The sequence below is a fragment of the Bemisia tabaci genome, chromosome 1 (assembly GCF_918797505.1).
Source record: "Bemisia tabaci chromosome 1, PGI_BMITA_v3".
Classification (NCBI taxonomy): domain Eukaryota; kingdom Metazoa; phylum Arthropoda; class Insecta; order Hemiptera; family Aleyrodidae; genus Bemisia; species Bemisia tabaci.
Genome location: NC_092793.1, coordinates 46,655,132 through 46,677,744, shown reverse-complemented (window position 1 = coordinate 46,677,744; position 22,613 = coordinate 46,655,132). Strand labels below are relative to the sequence as shown.

Sequence of the window (22,613 nt, the reverse complement as noted above, 5' to 3'; positions counted from 1 at the left end):
AAATAACAAGCTTAAACGCTTACAAGTGGACCACCCGAAACAGCACACCTACATCAAAGCACCAATATTGCAAGTCATGATGCTAGGTAAACATTCATCGGTCCAACGTCCACGCTCTTCTCGCTCAGTTTACGACTGCAGTTTTCTTTATTTGTTACGAATTTTGCATTTTAATCGATTTAAACTTTGGTCTCAGATGCTCTTAGAAGCATTTTGAAGCACTTGAATTATCTAAAATTAGGATTAGAAGTAACATTTGTTAATTTTTGATACTAAATGCTGAAAATGTAAGGATCGAGCTAATTAGGATTAAAAGTAACACTTATTAATTTTTAATACTAAATGTTGAAAATGTAAGGATCGAGGTAAATTAGTAAAACTAGGATTACCAAAGGTAAAATTGTTCAAAAGGACTCCATGGTTTGATTATCCAAATCATAACATTTGATTAAAGATTCAAATGTTAAGTAAACCGTTATATACACAACAAACACCAAAATTATAAAATACCGGGTATTTACCGTCCCTTAATTTATCATCTTTGAGAATATTCAACGATCGATGGACAAATTTCGAGTATCATTAGTGTAACACAGCAGATAGATCAGCTGCTTTCCGGTGATTCAGCTTTGCGGCCCAGTGATTTCCGGTCTGGCGAACTGATTGACTGTCGCTTATGGCGCTGACCGCACGAGCAGAGAGCCGTCAGCCGCAGCGCACACAACTACGCATGCTTGAAAACACTCTTGTCAGACTGTTTGGAAATTAAAATATTTCCAACTATCACAGTTTCAAAAAATATGTTCAGTACAGACAAGCCATTGGTAATGGGTCAGTTGCGCTGCACACAAAATCGCGTTTTGATGGTTCGAGTTTATAGATTAGCAAAAACAATGAGAGTTCAACCGGCTAGTTCCTATACAGCCTCAATATTGACAGAGTTATGGCCCTTCGAAAATTACGGTGTGACATGGTTGAAATCGAGGCGAAGGAAACCAAGATATGAACCACCGTGTTGGATGACGTCATACGCCATCTTTTTTGTGGGGCGAAATCTCCGTAAATTTGGGAAGTGGAAACTTTATGTTTACGCAGAGTTTATGTTTACCTTATGAAACGCAGAGGGCGCCCAATGAAAGGTTGGAGGGAAGGGATTGAAGCAGAAATGTTAAGGTGCTCAATCCCCCAAGATTTGTGGTTTGAAAGAGAGCAGTGGAGGTTAGGAGTCGTAGAGCGCGAGGGAGTGCTGTAAAGCGACTTATATGTATGTATGTAAACTTTATGTTTGAACAGATCTTGTCATTTTTTACTGTTCTATAAACTGATTTCATCAAATCGAGGCTGTATGATTGGAGCATAACTAACCAGTTGTCACGATGGAGAATGTTTCAGATATTCCTGACGAGGGTATGACATTTTAAAATAATAATCTTATTATAGGTTTGTTCAATAACTTAAAAATTTTAAGTACACAAAAAGGTGTAAAGAAGCACTATCAATATCTTTTCCAATGACAATTCAGTCTAATAAAAACGAGCAAGGACACTGAATAAAACTAATCTCTTACCGGTTGACTTTCCTACCCAGGCGTTAAAGTCTCTCAAGACTTGTTGTAGGGGTGTATTCGCATTTACTTCTGAAAACAATTTATACTATAAGAGTATAGATATCAAAGTTAAGACCTCTGTAACGTTGTAACTTGGCATCATCGTGACACTCGAAGTTATTAATTTGCGCTCATTGGAAGCGGCTAATTCACGTCTCGCGTTGGCAGACGTCTGCGAGGCTTACGTGAACTACTGATTAAAGTGGTACAGTTAGCCTCATCCTCACAGAGTAGTTCCTTGTAGGGGTCTTTTGTCAGAGATTATTGGAAAAAAATACTTGCCATATTCTATCTATAAATATAAATTCAGCTTCTCAAACCTTTAAAGTTTCATACTCATATTTTAAATTCTGTAATTCTCTAAAATTAAGTCTTCTAGCCGCCATAACCAGAGAAGATTTTGAATCAACTGATTTCTCAAAAAAGAGTTTAATTCGGAAATTTCTAACAGCACTGGCGTGGTAAACGTGACATTCGCACGAGAGATCATGAATTAGAGTACACAATTTTTTACTCTGCCTATAGGTTTATTATAGCATGCAATCAAAGTTTCTACTTGTGAGAGGCACGCATTATTTCAGTCACAATTTCGAATGCCAAGTTCTTTTAAGTGCTGAAAATTTTTCATGACTCTTGGAGCGATTTTTTATGTGGCATCTCAGAGAGCGAAAACGCCAAAACGGGACCGGTATCGCAATGAGGCAGTCTCCATCATTTAAGCCGGACGCACGACGATCAGGATTAATAGAGCTTTACCGGCTCAAAGCGAGAGAGCGTGGTAGCACCAAAGCTGTGAACTTTTGCCTCATCTACACTTGTGTTCGGCGATCGATAGATCTTTCGCAGAGAAAGTTGTCGACTTGCTCCGTCCCACCTAGTTCACAGTGGGCCCAGATCGCAGTTTTCCCCACCGTCCTCCTGAAAACAACAGCCAAAAATCCTTCGAAGCCCTTCGGTGTTCTGGGGCTGTATCATTTAACCGTTCCTTAAAGAGCTCATTCTCCTGGGAAGGTGCCGTGTGAATTTTATCTTGACTATAAATAACTTTGATGTAGCATTGTTAAAAGAACAATTGCTACGAATCTGGATCAAAATTTAACTGTTAAATTTTATTAGTAGGTCCTTGCAAGAGATTATAATGGTTTTCCACTACGAAAAATGCAAAACGAAAACGAAAACATATTGCGAACTTTGAAATTTCTAAAAGAGGTCCTCGTCTACCTCAAAGTTTTATGGTCTGGTCCCACCTGATATACTGGTTTATAATTATGTATTAGAATGATTAAATTTGTATCTTGTCTGTTAGTCTATTGGAAATTCCCCTTTAAATGTTTTTGTCGTGGTCAGTTTCAAATAGTAACCTTTGAGGATAACCCCTTAAAAGGAATACTCATTTTAAAAAACTTTCATTAGGCCTGGATACACGCTCAAATTTTCATCAATTTCCGATCAAATGGTGACTGGTGCGCACCATCTACCATCCAATTGCGGCCTGCAAAAATTTGACCGCCATTTTTGTCATCATTTTGATCGGGAATTGACGGAAATTTGAGCGTGTATCCAGGTCTATTATCAGTGGCTGTTGAACAATTTTTATTTGAAGTATGTTGGAAAGGACTTAAAAACTATGAGAATACCTGGATTATTATATAATGCAATAATGCAATTTATCAATGAATCGATGTTTTTCTTTCAATTTTTTTTTGCCCTTGTGCGGCGGGACGTGGACGCGACTAATGTTCGTTACGGACTCGTCGTACGACCATCGACCAGCCCCGGTGCATATCACTCAAGAAGGTACGTATTAAAGCACCAGGAAAAGAGCATATGCCAACGGAGGCGGGGGTGGTGGGGCTAAGGGGGGGGGGAGGGGAGGATCATAGCCACGGGACAAACGGGGTCAGCCCGCGATCTGGAGATGGAGACAAGCAGAGCAAGATCGGCAAGAAGAGTCCCGGCCAGGAGAAAGTAATTACTCCGGACAATAAATATGGACAGTCCATAAAATGGCAATCATCTGTGGGCGACTCCCGTTTGCAGAGAAGAGAAGCGGACAGGGGCATAGAGTAATACTGTCATGTTAAAGAAGAACGCCGTATGAACATTCGATAGTTGCCAAATTTCCTCCGATAAAATGTTTATTTTTGAGAAAAATTTTGAATATTTTTCCTTAGAATTTTCAGAAGTTTTAGATCAAATTACGGACAAAATTATCTGAGAAATTGGTAGACAAATATTCCAAAATTTGCCTGAAAATTAGTGATTTCCCAGGGGAAATTTGGCAACCTTAAGGATCATACGGCGTTTTCCCATAGCGCGGCAGACGCTACACGCTATCCTCATGTCATTCTGTTGTTGTACTACTACCGTGCATTTCCATCGGATCGGTTCCTCTCTCACAATCAGTGCTGGGTTCAGAGACAACATAGATTAACAGCCTATGGAATGTAATCGGGGGAGGCAAAAATTATTGGTGGTGTACGCTTTTTTTTTTGCGTAATGGTGATGATTGATAGGCAACATGTTGAGCATGAAATCAACAAAATTTCGCTTAATGATGATTTATGGATGCCGGGGGCCCGGGGTGCACTGTTAAAAATCGAGGGGTGAAATTTTGTGTCGGAGTCGATATAGCGCCCAAAAAAAACCCGAGCGATATGAATACGAAATGGAATCGGTACCATCAAAACGAATGACAATTGGACCGTGTTAAGCAGGAAGGAACCAAGCCTTGCCTACTTTAATGGGACGATTTGATTTTTCACATGAAAACGGTCGGGCGGATTTTTGTCGTTGCGGATGTTTGTTGTGCAATTTTCAGTGAATTTTCTGCATAGTACGAAGCAAATTCCTTAAAGTTTTTAAAGGAATCCGCACAAACGTTCTCTTGTAAAAAATTAAATTGCCCAGTTAAATTGTGCAATTGCTATTTGGCTCGGTTTCTTTCTGCTGAACGCGGTCTAATTGACACTCCGCAAAAAGAGTAGATTCTGCTCCGTAATAGTGTGAATCACTCCGTAAGAAGAATACATTCCGCTCCGCATTCAAACATCCCTCGGGGTTTTTGGACGTTGTATAGACTCCGGCACAAAATCTCACTGAAACATTTTTGACAGTGTGAGTGCTTGTAAATTAATTTTGGATTGCTAAACCTATTTCCCAACTTTTTGGTCATCAGTTGTTAATAGGCGAATGAAAAAGAAAAGAAAGGGAAAAAATGTCTTATTTTGACCCATAGAACACGCTACTTCTACACGCTATTGGCCACTTAACCCTGACCCACCCTCTAATTGACCGTTTAGTTTGAAAAAGGTAGTGTCTGCACTGTTGTGACAATTATGAATATCTGCTCCCTCTACCCAACGGGGGATTCCAAAATTAACTCCCGCAAAGAGAAGGTGTAGCTAATTAGAGATAGTCGTTTTTAAATACATTGCACTAACACTCAAAGCAGTTTATCGGGAGTGACTGAAACCAATGGGAAGTCAAGGAAAAAAAATAGTACCCAAAGAATTTTTTTATTTATTTTTAAAATACTTTATTAATTTTAAGGTCAAAACCTTAAAGAGGAAAACTTAAGTCAGAGGATTATACCCGGAGGCGTGCTTTATGCCCCTTAAAATAAATTAATGTCTAATATTTCAGAATCCATTACGATAGCACCGCGAAAATTACCGCTCATGTCGTATCCATATAATTTCTATCAATAAAATCGATAATCTAATATGCGTGAGTGCACCTCTCCTTTTGCCTCCTGCGTTGCCAGTCTGTGGACAATGTTTCACGTTACCTCCTTCACTTCTATAAAATATGAGCAGAATTCCTCTCGAAAACCGTTCACATCGCGCAGTCAGTGGCGTGGCGTGCTGTGCGATGTATCGATTGTTATGCCATTTAAACCTATAGAAAAGGATCGATAAACAGGGTGTTCGCAGCGAACACCTCAATAATCGATTAGTCACCACAGGTTTAAATGGCATAACAATCGATATATCGCAAAGCACGCCACGCCACTGCGCGCAGTTCAGATGAAAGGGCTTCCGCACCCACACCCTATGGCTCTCACTCATACCCTGTACCCGTCCCTCCATCGGTGGAATATCCTCGTATGCTGTCGACCTAAGGAAAAACACCGTATGAGCCTACAGATGTTACCACATTTCCTTCAACAAAAATTGACTTCACTGGGAAAATTGTAAATATTTCTCTTCAAAATTTTTGGACAGTTTCGTCCGAAATTCAATCTATCACATCTGATAAGTTAAAGGAAAAGCACGATAACTTTCCTCGAAAAAACATGTTCTGTCAGGGGAAATTTGGCAACTCTCGAATGTTCATACGCCGTTCTTCCTTAGCTAGCACGGCAGTATATGGACATCCCGCGGGATCAAGCGTGCAAATCTGTGCCCCGCCCGCAAAATTGCGGATATCACGACAGTGTTGTCAGATTTTGCTTCATGTCCGTTACGCACGGCCACGGACAGGCTCGAGGAATGGAGTCAGCGTCTTTCGTAGAAATCTGCCAACTCCCGCGAAACCGCCTTTCATCTTAGTTCCTACCTTTTACTAGGTGCTGACCGGTGGCTGCAATCTGTGTATAGCTTATCGCGATTCGCTGAAACTGATTCGAAAGTTGTCGATGAATTTCGAGTGCAACCAGGCCCGTCGCGAAGGGCACAAAAAGTACGTCCTCGCATACTGCCGTGCTAAGAAAAAACATCGCATGAGTCTTCAGACGTTGCCAAGTTTCCACCAATACAAACCGAATTTACTGGGAAATTTTCACGGCAGCCCTAGGTGAAACATGACTGACTCGATCGTATGAGGAGTTGATCATTTTAGGATCTGTTATAGCTCATTAGAAGAAAAACAAATCGCATGCTATTTACTCATGCAGGTTCTAAACACGTCATTAGCTGAGTAGAAGATGAGTGAACACCAAGGGATAGAGAAACTCACAATTTGATGAAAGAAAATGGAGAGAAGATGCTCTGGAAATAAGAAGGAAATTAGCTGGCTACAAAATCCCTCGAATATTAGGAATAAAGAGGAAGTTCCCCGAGCAAGAGTGAAATACCATGTGTGATAGTGGAAATGTTACTCAAAGAAATTTGGCGGCATCACACTTCGTGCACGAGTGCTACTGACCAGATTGAATTCAATTCCAACTCAACCATAAAATTACCGGCCGCTTTAAACTGTTAAGTGATAAAATAATTCAGTCATTACGGGCGCCGAAAATAGCAATAGCCACTTAGATTGCAATTCCTCCATTTTTTCTGTCTCTCTGAGTGATTAGGTTCACTCGGTCTTGGTCATCCCAAAATTTAAAAATTGCTCTTCCCCTTTTTCTACCTAACCTAAAGACCCAGAAATGCAGTTGAGTTGATTGAACCCTCTATGCCTCCACACAGAAGTAATTTCTGATTTGATCATCCACGTTTCCGTCGTATTCTTGTCTTTTACCGCTGTTACGAGGTAAAAGTTGATGTGTTACTAAAAAGTGGTAAAAGAACACAAAGCCAATAAAAAATTAAAATAAGAATGTCCCCCTCTATCAATTCCCCCCCCTCCCCCTTTATTGCAATATCATCGGTCTACACAGCATACTGAGTTCGTATGCAAGTTTTTAAATAAAAAATAATCTTTGTAATTCATCTGTACAGGAATTAATACGTGTATTGGTAGACTTACCATACTTCCATTCTACGATTATGTCATCCTTACCACGATAGATGTTAGACAGAGACAAACAATAGCCCTTCACTAGCCTCTTGCCACCTTTGGTTTTAATCCTTCATACTATGGAACTCTTCTGCAACTAATATGAGCGATATATTTATTTTATCCGAGGTGTTTAGTATTTGATGAGAAGCAACCACACTGAATCTGACTTTGTCTCAATCCCTCTAATGTTTTACTTATTAGAAAAAAAAAACTGAGCAAAAGTTTTGACTCGGAATCTGTTCAATAATTCTACTCAATCCAGAAAAAATTAATAGATAGATTCAAGGCACATTCTTTGGTTGTTCTCAGTTAAGAAAACAAACCTTGAGAGGAAATTAGTCAACGTGAAATGCGGTTAGGTTAATTCTTCTTTTGTGCATTTCGTGGTGGAACGGAATTCAGCAGAGGACCGTCAACTAACTTGCTTCCACATTAAACGAATACTTAGACAAAAAGTTGAACAACAACACAGGTCCTATCGATTTGCTCCTTAAGGAACGGCGCGTTGCTAGCCTCTTGAAAATGTGGCTCAACGAGGACAGGAAAGGATTTGAAAAATTTCCCGGATTCTTGGGACATCAAGGCGCGTGCCGACGTCCATTGTTTCCCGCGTGGTCAAAAACAGAAATAGAGAACATTGAACCATATGAACTGGTTTCTACTCTCTCGCTACCGGACGTCTCCCAAACGTCAAAATTCAACAAAATAACGGTATCACTGTTTGCAGCTCCTTTTGTTTTCGGGAGCCGTGAACTTAAGCGCGCCTGACAGGAAGAATAGGGGGACAAAATTACTCGGAGCTTTCAGCGAGTAAACAGAACGCATAATTGCTAATTATCCGTCGACAATGGTCGCTGCTGCGTCGAATAGTCAATTCGCTTCGACACTAATTACGAACAATAAGAATTCAATACGAACTGCGTTCAGTTAGACTCGACTAGCGACACCTGCTGGGTATTCCTAAGTTGTCGCTCTGTAGACGTCAAGGTGTAACTCAAATTTCAAGTGAGCTTTACAAAGCATGGAGTTTTACGGAGGATAGAGCTCATGTTGAAGCGCAGTTAGCCCTTATGCCTGCAGCGTAGGAAAGTACGGTGTGCCGAAGAAAAATAGGGCTATTAACCTCACGCCGCGCGATTTTGGAAAATGACAATGCTGCCGTACTACGGAAAAACGCCGTATGAGCCTGCAGGCGTTGCCAAATTTTCCTAGACAAATCACTAATTATCAAGAAAATTTGTGAATATTTTTCTTCCAATTTCTCAGGTAATTTTGTTTAATGGAGATGTTGCATGTGTAAGGAATTTGCGATTTGACCATTGATTCATATGTAAAAGTTCGCGAGAAACACGATGGTGCCACTGGTTTTCTCTGAAATCATCTCCCAAGCTCAAAAAAAGCTCTCAAAGTGAGGCCAAAATGGAGGGGATATCCCACGCTATCCTGAGAGTCCACCTCTACATCAACACAAACTCTCCATGCAAAGATAGGGAGCAAATATACTAGCAGGGTTGCCGTGTTTTCAGTTTTAGAGTCACCAAATAAAGTGGCTGTCAATGTATTTGCTCCCTATCTTTGCATGGAGGGTTTGACTTGATGTAGAGGTGGACTCTCAGGATAGCGTGGGATATCCCCTCCATTTTGGCCTCACTTGAGAGCTTTTTTGAGCTTGGGGATGATTTCAGAGAAAACCAGTGGCACCATCGTGTTTCTCGCGAACTTTTACATATGAATCAACGTTCAAATCGCAAATTCCTCACACATGCAACATCTCCATTAATTTGATTCAAAAAGTCTGAAAATGTGTGAAATGTGATTTTATGAGTGAGGGGTTTGAATTCACACGTCAAGAAACATTGAATATCTTAATAAGGAGTCTATTCCAGTAATTTTCGTTGCACAAATCTCGTTCTACGTGAAATTTTGGCCAGGAAACATGTATCAGAGTGCTTAACTTCGTGCCTTGTATAGTGGTCCATTGATATCTTTTGAGGCAGGCCATATCGCCAAGAATTTTGAAGAGAGAGGGCGTTGCGTAGTGCAGTGTTCTCTTCCATACCTTGACCAGAGGCCCAATCTACGTCGTCGACGGCATAATATCGATGTTCCGGGATCGGGATGATTTCGGTCCGTATCGATAGCCCTCCTCTAGAGCACAGCGCAAAGTATAGAGCGACGTAAGGCAAGTTGAATAAGAGGCTCGACGATGCAGCGATGCGCTGAAACCTGATCGCAAAACCGTGCGCTGATGCTGAATCTGGTCCGGACCGGTTGCCGGTTGCGAGGTTGTGACTGCCGGGTCGTTGCAGTATCGCGTCGCCACCTTTGCTAACGGTTACCCTGGCAAGAAACTCGATCTGGGAACCGAGGAACGCCAACCGCGGTATTCTGGCTATTCTCACGAGGCCCGATCAGGATCAAAGCCTTTGCGCGTATACCGTTGCACCGAGGAGGATTTCTGGTCAAGTTAACGAGAATGGGCCCGAGGCTTCGTCCTCATTGTCCGCTGAGGTCCGCACAAGGAAATGCTTAAAAATTAACTGCTTCTCCGTTTTAGAGTCTATTTCACTGGAAAAAAAATCGCTTGGATCCAGAGTCCGGACTCTTAAGAATATTCACAAGAAAAAATACTCTCGATTCAATCTGATTTTTCCTCGAATCGAAGAGCCGAGCCTCTTGATTTAGGCATATTTCCTTTTGATTCAAGCAAATAGTCCAATTGAATCAAGAGTTTTTTTTTTTCCTGTCAATTTTTTAAAGAGTCTAGATTCTAGATCCAAGCTACTTTTTTTTCCAGTGTTAGTTATCTGACAGCAGCAAAATATGTTTGATAATTGCAAGGTGCATCAGAATACAGGGTGATCCGAGGCAATGGCGATTCTTGAAAGTTGGCAACTCTGTTTTTCCTCCATTTAAATGTATGGAAAACAATCGATTCTTACTGCGGCAGCTGTCCTCATCTGAAATCGATATTTTTAATGGATTTAAATGGAGAAAAAACACTATATTCAACTTGCAAGATCGCCATCAGACGGAAGAAGCTTGATCTATGGCCGGATCAAACTGAGACCTATTTCCTTGAAGTTTATTTTGAAAATGAAAAAAAAGGTCAGATTTTAAAAAACCGAAATGAAGATGCGTGGTTTTGCATTTTGGCAACCGATATTTTCTATGCCCCAACATGTCCCCCCCCCCCCAACGTGCTCCACACAAATTGACGTTGAATGTTGCCCGATTAAAAGACATTTCATATAAATAGTTCCTTTCATGAACTTTTGGCAATATTGCGTCCTTTCTCTCCTTCCAGCTGCCAGGATGGTCCTAGCGTATGAGGTGTGAGCCCTGCCGTGAGGGCGCTTCAAGGGAAATAATTATTTACCTCATCCATGGCAGATCCAGTTGGCCGTGCTCTATCCTTCCGCAGATTGCTCGCTCCGTCGCGTCCGTCTTGAAAGGTCAAAAGTTCTGAAAAATAAAACGTAGAACTGGACGCAGTCCGTCGGATACAAATTCCCGCACTGAATTTGAAGCCAGAAACGAACTAAACCTGTTACGGGAGTTGACTTTCATTCTTCCTCTCCAGCTGAGATAGGATCGGACGCAAAAGTCAAGCCCATTGCCAACATGAAGATAGTTTCTTATCTAAGGAACTTTCATTCGAAACATGTTTAATTATTAAAGGTCTCTGTTCTCATCAGATGCGTTCCGTCCTGCTGCTTTTACTTTCAATTTTTAACCGACGAGGGACATTTTTAGATTGTAAATATAATAATTGGCATATGTATCGAATACGCTATTGTATGTCCTCCTGAAAAATAAAACAAAATTGAACGTCAGGAATGTATTTTAAACATTGCTTAGGTGAAAAAACCACCTTTAGACATTTCTCTCCTCATATATAATCTCCCCAAAATTCAAGTCGAAATCCATGTCTCGTGACTCTTCTTTTTGCTCCAGCTGAAATTTGCAACAGACTCGTTGTCATGATCGGTCAGTGTTCTTAAAAATAAATTGAACGTGGGCATGGGTGGAACTAGGAATTTTCTGTGGGGGGGGGGGGGGCACAGAAGGATATAGAACTTGGGCTAAGGGGAGTCTGGGGGGACTCCCCCAGCTGCAGAGGGGGGTCCGGGGAGCCTCCCCCGGAAAATTTTTGAAAATTGGAACGTCTTGAAAGCAATTTAAAGCCATTCTCAATAACAAATTAAATGGAATTAAATATTAAATTTTGCTAACTTGTTTTTAGAAATATCATATCTTACTGTGGAGTTTAATTTAATTCATCTTAATTTAACTCTCATGAGAACAAGTAATGCGCTAAAATGCACGAAAAACCACCGGATATAGTCAAACTACCTCCCACGTTCCATACTCGGAGGAAGCTGCTCTCTTTGCGAGTAATTATCATTTTTCTGACATCATTGATCGATTATATTAGGATTAAGCTCATAATCATTACATTCCATATTCCTTTTACCATAAAGTTAATAGTAGCTTGGGTCCTTGAAATTTTTTGGAAGGGGCCGAGCAGCATTGTGGGGGGCGGGACCCCCTCCGCCCCCCTATTTCCGCCTATGAACGTGGACATTTTGAAACGCCGCAGTGGTGATGCGAATTTTCTGACTTTAGCCATCGCCATGCTTTGAATGCACTTGCGCTACTTGGCCTCGGAGCCTTCCATGACCACTCCTCGTTCGAGTTGATCGAGTGAGAATATCGCTCCCGTGGACAAAATGAACGGTCACTGACGGTTATGGAACCCATACAGAGAAAGCCTCGATCGAACTCCCGCGCTGGCGGGCGTACCGAAAAGCTCGTTTTCACTGCACCGATGAGAATTGTTATAAGGTCGTGCAAATCAGCTTACAGTCGTCATTCCCCTCATTACGACTGTCAGATGTGACGTTAAGTTGGTTTTCGTGACGTGACCCAAGTTCAGCGAAACTCCCCGCCTAAGCGCATCAGAGCGGTCTCTCGCAAGGAGGCCACACAAAGGAATCAACACGAGATCTGTTGCCAGCTACAAGTAATGTTGCTAACATCGGATTTACTCTTAAAGATCACAAATTAATCGATTAGTGTTTTGATAATAGATACATTATAAATAGTGTGTTCTGGGGGCTGGTGGATTGTGTTGGTTACGAGCAACTATAAATGTTTTGAAGTAAGATCTAATGACAAAACGCAATAGCGAATTTCCTTCGGAGAATATGCTAAAAATGTATATTTTATCAACTTCAGGGGGGGGGGACGGGCACCCTGTAATATTACTAATTGCCCGTCTCTTTTTGGAAGAGTTTTAGTTAGCTTATAGTGTTAGCTTTAGTTAGCATTATAAGCTAACTAAAATTATTCTAAAAAGCGACGGGTAACCAGTAATATTACAGCAGATCTCTCTGAGGATTGTGGTGCCTGCGCGGAGGTTTTGGAAATCACCTTGGTTGTCTTATAACCAAACAAAAAAATAATAAATAAACCTCATGCATTTCGGCTTCAGGCGCCACTGTCAGAGGTCGCACAATTTTAAAAACTTCATTTAGTTTATTAAATGCAACGTAATGGGTAGTGAGGAACAAAACGAATGAATGTAATTGTATGTTTAATTTTGTTGGATATTGAGCTCCTTATAAGTATACCTGATGAAATATGTACTTAGACGGCACCTGATTGGTGGGAGTTCTCGGTCCAAGATTTTTCCGTTGTCGAGACCGCGTCGCTAGCTTTTCGTCTTGAGACAATGTGAGTATTTCCTAAGTTTTCATCCCTTCGGAGGGTGAGTTTTTTGCTTTCTCCTATAGTCAAACCCTCTCCGATCGAGCCTCGGAGGCTCGATCTGGCGGCCCTCCGAGGCCCGCTCGGATTGTGACTTAGTGTTCTTTCTGTGTTTTTTATGTTTTTTGTACAGTCCCTGAGCTATTACACCTTCCTTTCACTTACCAAACTAAAAGTTTTCTGGCGGTAGTGGGTGTTAACCTTGGAACTAGGATCATTAGATGGGTGATGCGACAACTCAGCACGTGATTGGATGGGTCGGAAATCGGACGTGCGCCGGATGTGCAGTGCCACTCTCAAAGAACTCGCCTTCCATTGAGCAACTGACGTCACTCCGAGGTCCGCGGACCACGCCTGTCTTCAAACGCCTCACCGTTGAGTCCTCTGGCAAATTTCTTAATAATATGCAAGCCTAGTTTTGCAAGGTCTCTTCGTGATGTTTCATCCTCGGTTTGAAATAGTTGGTAGAATGCGGACTCAAAAACAGTTTGGCTTCTTCATGGATGGGTCGCTATCACGTCATGAAATGGTTTACTTTTCTACCGCTGCGTTTAAGTCTCCGAGCTTCCATGTGTGTTTTTCGACTTTCCAGCTACCGGAAAAGGAAAAGTTTGTTCAGCGGCGTGTCTATCTTGGCCAACTAGACTGGTTCATGGGGGGGGGGGGGGGTGTTACGGTCATAAATTTACACAGGGTAGGGGGAGGGGTAGTCACAAAGAATGAAGATTTTTGGAGAAAATTGTCTAGTGTTGTGGGCTTGATACGTTGCCAGGTCCTTTTCCTCAAAACTTAATTTTTGCACTCACCGCATACTCTCTTCGGTAACATGGATCATAATGACATTTTTCCCCTCATCGTAGCCACCAAGGAGTTGTCGTCAGTGCTACTCCTAGCTACTGGTAACAGCTTCCTTACGCGGACTGTCCTCGCTCACACTTGACTCATTATTCATTTGTTATCGGATCCGAAAACGGTAAGAGTCAATAGGACGTATCTCTGTCAAATGGAACTATGTACATTAAGACATGAGCCCTGAGACCCATAAGAATATATGCATAACAGGGCTCACGTCATAATGCACATGGTTCCGTTTGACAGAAATACGTCCAACAATTCTGCGGGTCGGTAGCGGATCGACGCAACGGTGGCCCTCGAGAATAGTCGCATGGGGAAGGGCCTCAACCTTGCTACGGAGAGTGAAACAGCGGACAGTCCGCGGGTTCGGTCGCATGACCGGACGAAAACTCGGACAATGACCCAATTTGGCACGGAATAATGAGGAGACATCTAGATTCCCTTGAATCGGCTCAATCCATCCCCGAGACACTAATTTTCATCACCGGTCGACGAGAAGTAACGCCAGAAGGTTCTCAGATATATACCGCGAGGCATTCGTGACGCATTGCGTCAGCGGGATCGAAATGAGTGGCACGGTAAACTTGGGTCCGTGACACTAATCGCTAAATAGACAGCGGGTCAGTATTAATAAGAGACAAGCCGAAGATCTATTGTCATACATGACTATGAGACCGATTAGATAGATTATCAACCCGAATGTGCATGTGCACCAAGTGCATAGACTCACTTAATAGTAATACAGCAAATTGCAGTATGCATTTCTCAGAATTTTCTTTTTACTTGCTACTAGTACTTTAAACCCCCTCTAACGTTATTAAATATAAATTAGTGGATTAAATAAGTAACATTCCCAATTTTTTTTTTTCTGGGAAGTTTAGTTATATTATTATTACGCCTGAAAGTCCAGGACTTGAGTTCTTTTCATCCGAACTTTTTTCCGCCGGTGATGCCTTTTTCCATACATACATACATTCATACATATAAGTCGCTTTACAGCACTCCCTCGCGCTCTACGACTCCTAACCTCCACTGCTCTCTTTCAAACCACAAATCTTGGGGCATTGAGCACCTTAACATTTCCGCTTCAATCCCCTACCTCCAACCTTTCATTGGGCGCTCTCTGCGTCTTCTCCCAGGAGGAACCCAATCGAGGACCTTCTTCGGCAACCTGTCTCCTGCCATTCTCTGGACATGACCACACCAAATGAGTTGTTTTGTCATAATGTCATGCACGATGGCACGATGCCTTTTTCCGAATCTGTTAAAATTCGCCTCCATAAGACGCAGCCAATGTGTTACCGTTACCATAGAAAAACAGCTTTTGAGCCTCATCTTTTTCTTTCAATCCTGTACTTGTAATTCGGGTACCGTACTTTTCCCTTTGCTGAGCGCTTCTGTAATACCTACGTATTAGAGCTTTCCCGCTTGTTTTTTATTTTTTTTCATTTTCGCCCAATTGGTATTCAATTCTGCGGAAAAATCACTTGAAAAATAGCCACCGGAGTTTTTGCAAAAGCGGAAACTTTATTCGGCTGGACCACACGGGTTTCCTGTGTCTGGTGCATTCCGATTTCCGAGGCACAGCACGGAGCGTGAAGCGGACAATTGAGTTGGCGTTACGCCCCGCGCGTGCGCTCACTCATCACCCGCTCGAATATGAATGGTCATGCTACGAAATCACCACCGACGATAAATCATTCTTCGTTATCTCAAATTGCACACTCTAAGTGACATTTAATGTCTTCATGCTCGCCGGCTCTTTGCATCTCAGCCGCCCGCGCCGCCTCCTGGAATTCCGCCAGTGCGTTCGGTGGCGCTTCTTCGCGTTGTTCCATCGCTGTCTGTCATCGTCGGCGTGACTGGGGAATATTTCGCGTCTCCAAAGGGAGATGTTCTTGCCAGTACAAACGCTGCGATTCTCTTGATTATCACACAAGGCAGGAGCGTTGCTTGGGTGCACTAGAAAAAAAAAAACACATTGGATCTAGAGTCCAGACCCTTGAAAACATTGACAAGAAAAAGGGCTCTTGATTCAATCAGATTTAAGCTTAAATCGAAAGGAAATCCGCTCGAATTAAGAGGCTTGGTTCTTGATGAAAAAGGGCTCTTGATTCAGTCAGATTTAAGCTTAAATCGAAAGGAAATCCGCTCGAATTAAGAGGCTTGGTTCTTGATTTAAGCTTAAATCTGATTGAATCAAGAGTCTTTTTTCTTATCAATGTTTTCAAGAGTCTGAACTCTAGATCCAATGTGTGTTTTTTTTCCAGTGATGATGCTAACGGCTCATAGGCAGATTCCGACACTTCGAACAAGGGAGGTGGGCGGAGGGGTGGTTTGGATGGCTTTCCTCAGAAAACATTCAATATTTTAAAGAATCTAATGAGCAGTTTGAGTCCATCTCGTCCACCAATTATAATATAAGCGTCCTTTCCTCTCCTTCCGTCGTTCCTTCCCTCTATTTACTTCCCTTCCTCCTCCTCCTTCTTTCGGGCGAACGTCCGGCGCACAGTGGATCGAGTCAATTAGAGAGGTCGGACATGAAATTTTTGACTAAAACTGCAATATTTTGATGTCTATGTTATCACATTTCAGTTCGAGTTTGAAAAATGAGAGCGCTTTTTACACCCTGTAGCGCGGTTTTCGCACTAACAGTGGGTGAGCAAAATCCACTCGAATAATCAAGAAAATAATCACACAATATGTTATCTTTATGGCTGGTCTTCGATTTCGAATCGTTGCTAATGTGGCTATTTTCGATTTTTTTTTCAATCCCAGTTGAAGCAAAAGTCCCGGTGAATGAAGCAATATTTCAAACAATGTCCCATTTTGGCAGCGAAATGCTACATTGAAAAATTCAAACGACACGTTGTTATTTTGCAAACAATACAACAGTCAGAGCTTACATCCTTTAGCTTCATTACGGACGCAAAATGATGACGTATCAAAATTCTTAGGTGGACCGTAAGCTTTACCATAGTTTCTATGGTTTTACGCAGTTTGTCTTTGTTGAAGAGTTATAACCAAGCTGTAAACCCAAGGAAAGAATTCTAAAGCCAATATTATGTCCCAGTCCCAATTATCAATGAACGGGCACAACTCTCTTTAAGTATAGCCATTGAAAAGATTATTTGTTCTCAATCGTACACCATTTGTACTGCTCAGAGAGAAAATTTTAAAAAAAGGGTAACCCTCAGATTTTGTGCACGCTAATTCAAAGATGTACAAATGACCTTTTCTTCCTCTATTTTTTTTATTTTTTTTTATTTATTTTTTATTTTTTAAAGCATAAGGCTATTTCGATCGCATTTAGCAAAAAGGGACCAGCACAATAAAATTACAGTGTTGTAAAAATGTTGCTTCTTCATAATTATCTAAAAAATCTTCCAGAGTAGAAAATTACTTTTGTTTTGTAGGAAAATGTTTCCCATCAAAAAAACTGTCAATTTTAAGGGAAAATAATCGTGTAAATTATTTAATACTGTACGCATATTCAGTCTTTTTAAAAGGAACGAAGAAAATTCACGATTTTGAAAACACTGTAATCAAGCTGGTATTCCTTTTCGCTAAATGCGATCCATTTTGCGTTACTAAGATTTTCAACTATGGAAATTTTTCACTCCGTAGATGCAGTTAACTTGAGCCAAATTTTTTACGAAAGTTTAAGCTGTTAAGCCGTAAGCCGTTAATCATTGTCATTGTGAAAACGAAAGTAAAAACTTTTCCTGAGTATTCTCCGCCAAGTAAAGTTAATTTGTATGCGGTATTAATTAAACGAGCGGCAAAGTCGTAGGATCTCAGGAACGCTCGATGGACACGTGCCGTTTTTCAAATTGGCCATCCAAATGACGTGTGGCGAGTTGACAGCTCCCAGGAACCAACCACTGAGAGTATGTTTGTTTTCTCTCGTGCTCCTCTCGCATGGGTGCGGAGAGAAGCACCCAATGCCATGATAGCGAAGAGAGCAGTAACTGCACGCTGAGATGAACCTTGAGACACATAAAATCATGTGCTAACCATGGCTCGTACAGAAATGCACTTACTCTCTTCGCTATCGCGGCAGAGTAAACGTTTCCCTGTCCATCTGTGGCGTCGCGAGGACTGGTGCACTGCCGTGTTAAGGCAAAACGCCGTATGAACCTTCGTCAGTTGCCAAATTTTATTCGATAAAACTCGGATTTCCAACAAGAAAAAAGAACACATTGAATCTAGAGTCCAGACTCTTAAAAACATCGACAAGAAAAAGTACTCTTGATTCAATCAGAATCTAGCTTAAATCAAGAACCAAGCCTCTTAATTTGAGCGGATTTCGTTTTGATTCAAGCAAAAGTTCGATTGAATCAAGAGTGTTTTTTCTTTTCAATGTTTTCAAGAGTCTGGACTTTAGATCCAATGTGTTTTTTTTTCCAGTGAAGTGAATTTATGAATTGTTTCCTTCCATTTTTTCAGATAATTTTTTTCACAATGGACCACTAGACAAGGTAGTGCCATTAAAGCATTCTGATACATGTTTCATCACTAAAATTTTACGTAGAACACGATTAGCGCAACGAAAATGACCGAAATTAACTCATAATCAATATATTTAATGTTTCTTGACGCGTGAATTCAAACATCCCTCTCTTGAAAACTCAATGGTCTATACGTGCTGAGTCAAATCGCACACTAACAATTACCATGACACTCTCGAATATGAAATTCTAGCAGCCTCAATCGTGACGCTTTGGCTCAGCAGTAGCAAGTTGTTGATAGTTTGAACAACACAGGGTGGGAAATGAACAGTGCTGGATTGAGAGGCCTTCCGAAACCGTTGTAGTACGCGATTGAACTCACGTAGAGTATTGAGTTTCGTGTGATCCGGCAATTCAAATTGCCCTTTCCAATGTTAAATAGAAACGTTAATATCTTAGATAAGAAATAATTTCGGTAATTTTCGATGTAAGAATCGTATTTTACGTGAAATTCTGGTTAAGGTACATGTATCAGAATCCTTAAATTTGTACCTTGTGCATAGTGGTCCACTTTACCTGAAGCTCCTGAAAATTTCAAGGGGAAATAGTCTTAACTTTCCTCAAAAATAATCATTTTACCGGAGAACATTTGGCAACATTCGAATGTCCATTCGTAATTTTTCCTCAGCACGGCAGTGCAGCCCCCGCCTGCATTTATTGCCTCCTGTTGGGAGCATCAGGTTCAAATTCCTCCTCTGACCCGCAGCTTTTACATTCCCATTCGCACAAAGCTCGGGACTTCGCTAATGGAACTTGTACCCAATTTGTAAACGGCCGTAACTAGCACACGCTTCACCACGACGCGCGCGGCCGTACTGCCAGAAGCAACGAGATGAGGAACCGGTTGACACCTCTTTGATCCGCGCACAATGAAACTATTACATTTTACGAGCGGTTAATGGTCCGGGGTCCCCGACGCACATCGGGATCTGAGTTAGGGGAAACTCGCCTCGAGGTGTTTATCGCATTTAGCGCGCCGATAAGACCCATCAACAACGCCTTTGCGACCAGACGCACAGTGAGGAAAAGTAACCGACACAGTGCTCCCATTTACCGGAGCTAATGCCGAATTCCGGAACTTTTGAGGTTTTCCTAAATTTTTCCCGGAACTTTTAAAATTCCCAAAATTTTCCGGATCTTTTGCATTTTCCGGAACTTTTGAAAAAATATAAACAGAATCCCCGGAACTTTTGACGGTCATGAAGAGGGAGAAATTGGAAGTTCCGAATCTCGGAACTTTTGACGACCATGGAATGGGAACCCTGAGCCGACATTTTGTGTTAATGTGGGAAGTAGAACACAAAGTAACCTTAATGTGCGGTTAATTATAATATCGATGGCTAAAGTGCAAAACCACGTATCTCCATTGCAGTGTTTCAGAATTTCCGCTTCTATTTGATTTTTCCGAAAAGAAACAAGCCAACTTTTTAGCTTGACAGTAAGGCAGAATATTCTGAGAACACAGAAGTAAAATCAAGTCAGTTTTCAAGGTATTACGTTGTCTAGTTTTTCAAAGAAATAGTAAGGATGAAAGGAAGTCTGCAACGTCGTAAACAAAGATACTTGGTTTCGTACTGTAGCCATTGATGTCAAACCTGGACCAGTCGCCTATAGTAAAGCTTTCGAATTCTTAAAATGATTTTTCGACGGAAGCCTCATGCATCATGGCGAAGTACCAAAAGAAACCATTTTCAAGAAATAAAATATAGGTAAACAATGGGATTTTGTCCCTTTTTCAGTGAAAGGAAGAACTTCCCCAGCGCACAAGCCAAAAATGCCGCTGTCACTTGAAATTTCCTTTGTGCGTAAATATTCTCGACCATCTCGATCCAATGTGCGATGTACGGACATGTGGCCGTAATTCGTTTTTCGGTTTCGCGCGACAGACAATCTGCCGTGCTAAGGAAAACGCCGCAAGAGCATTCGAATGTTGCCAAATTTCCTCTCAGGTAATATCTATTTTTGAAGAAGGTTATGAATATTTTTCATTGACATTTTCAGACTCTTTAGATCAAATTACGAACGAAATTCTCCAAAAAATCTGAAGAAAAATATTCCACATTTTCCCAGAAATTCGAGACTTGTCGGAGGAAATTTGGCAACGCTTGATGGCTCATACGGTGTTTTTCCTTAGCACGGCAGCAATGCGGCGGTGATTATGCCGATCTCCCGAAATATTTTCATAATTAGCTTGACTTGGATGATGGGAGGGGGCGCGGCCTCGCGGAGAGTGGCTCGCGCCGTGGCTGTGCCGGGAATGCGAACGTGGTTGTTGACGGACGTTGGACGTTGGACGTTCGGCGATGGGGTCCCGTTAGTGCAGCGCTAGAGCAGAGAAGCCCCAATTAAAACACATCGGCAGTGGTCAGTACTGCCGTACTAAGGAAGAGCGGCGTATGAACCTTCAGGCGTTGCAAAATTTCCCCTGATAAAACACAAATTTCCTGGTCAACTTATGAATATTTTTCTTCCAATTTTTCAGATAATTTTGTACGCAATTTCACCTAAAGATTCTGAAAATTTAAAGGAAAAATATTCATAACTTTCCTCAAAAATAAACATTTTATCGGAGGACATTTGGCAAATCTCGGATGATCATACGGCGTTTCTCCGTAGCATGGCAGCGTATGTACGTCGCGCGTTGCGTTTGCGACTTCTTGTCGATCGGTGTCGTGCAATTCGTCGTCCGGCTGGCAAAACGGCGTAACTTCAAATCGAGATGAGCCCGGAAATACGTTAAATTGTACGGATACTAGGGTTCAATACAGAGTGTAGTTATGCCCTTATGTCAGGAGGACGAAGAATCATGGGATTTATCCAGCAAGCGGCAACACGCGTCATATTGAGCACTCTGTTTTGAACATAAGGAACTTTAACCAAAATTACTTTTACTATTAAAATTGTCGCTGCTCAGACGTAAGAACGTATCGAAATTTAGGAATGAGCCCCAGAAAGCATGGGATCTTATGTGAAACAAGGTTCACGTGGAAATTGAGGTACACCCGAAGCTCAAATGGCTCCCACAGCTCCCGGTCAGAGGAGCGACGATATGTGATACCGGTGTATCTTCCACGCTGCTGCAAAATATTCGTAAAGTTGGTCAATACTGATTATTGCAAATTGTTCAGTATTCAAAAAAGTCAATGATTGGAATTTAAAGTCTCCAGATGAGACAGTTGAGAAAGTGGAAAAAAGAGAGAAAAAAGGGAGGAAAGAGGTATACCTAGGGAGCGAGAGGAGAGAATTGGATAATGAGGGTATAAAGGGATGGAAAAGGACAGGAAGGGAGAAAAAGAAGAAGAAGTTCAAAAAAGGTTTAATAAAAGAGGCGACCTTTGTCTTTTGTTTACCCGCAGTATCTATTTTGTTTTTTCCTCACAAAATTCCATGTACTGATTTCCTTCACTAGAAGTTTTAATGGAGGTTAGTTAAGCAAAAACTTCAGAAAGTCATGGCATTTGAATGGAGGTCATGAAAAATGTCGTTCTGGTATCTATGCATGTCACTAGCTCCATCCCAAATATTTTCGAAAGAATACTTTTGTACTCAGAAGTGATAACGTCGTAATGCAGACACTCATCAGGTCTACAAAGACTGCAGATTGTTTGGATAGCTTTTAGTTGAAAATTTCATGCTGATGTATACATGTATATCGAGTGTAAATTTGAGCTCACTGCAATATTGCAAATCAAATTTAGAGCACTAGATCCATGTGTAGGTTTCACGCTCACGCATAGAACACACTATTATGCGAGGTCCAATTTTGAGTTTGAGATAATGATGAGAACAATTCCGAGGGCTTTCAATCTGTCTTTATACAGAATTCATTCCTCCAACATAGTTTGATGCAAAGAAACGCCTCTTGGGTCTTGACTGTTAGGTAATCGGAAACACCCCCTCAGAGGCGCAGACACAATCCGAGTGAGAAAGAAAGCAGGCCAAAAACAGTGATCGCGTTCGCTGCTTCGTCCGCGATGGAATCATCCACGGATCTGATTAGATCGCGATGAAGCGATGATGAGGCTTTTTATTTGGCGCAGTTATGCAATCCCAATCGCCCACCTCTTTCCTAGCGCCTCTACCGCAATACTGCCGTGCTAAGGAAAAACGCCGTATGAGCCTTCAGGCGTTGTCAAATTTCC

The 22,613-nt window shown here is 41.6% G+C and overlaps 1 protein-coding gene across 2 annotated transcripts in view; it reads left to right on the top strand.

The window, feature by feature from the left end:
• Nucleotides 1-22,613, top strand: part of pip (heparan sulfate 2-O-sulfotransferase pipe) — a 159,281-nt gene that overhangs the window by 82,837 nt on the left and 53,831 nt on the right. The gene's annotated exons all lie outside the window — the stretch shown is intronic.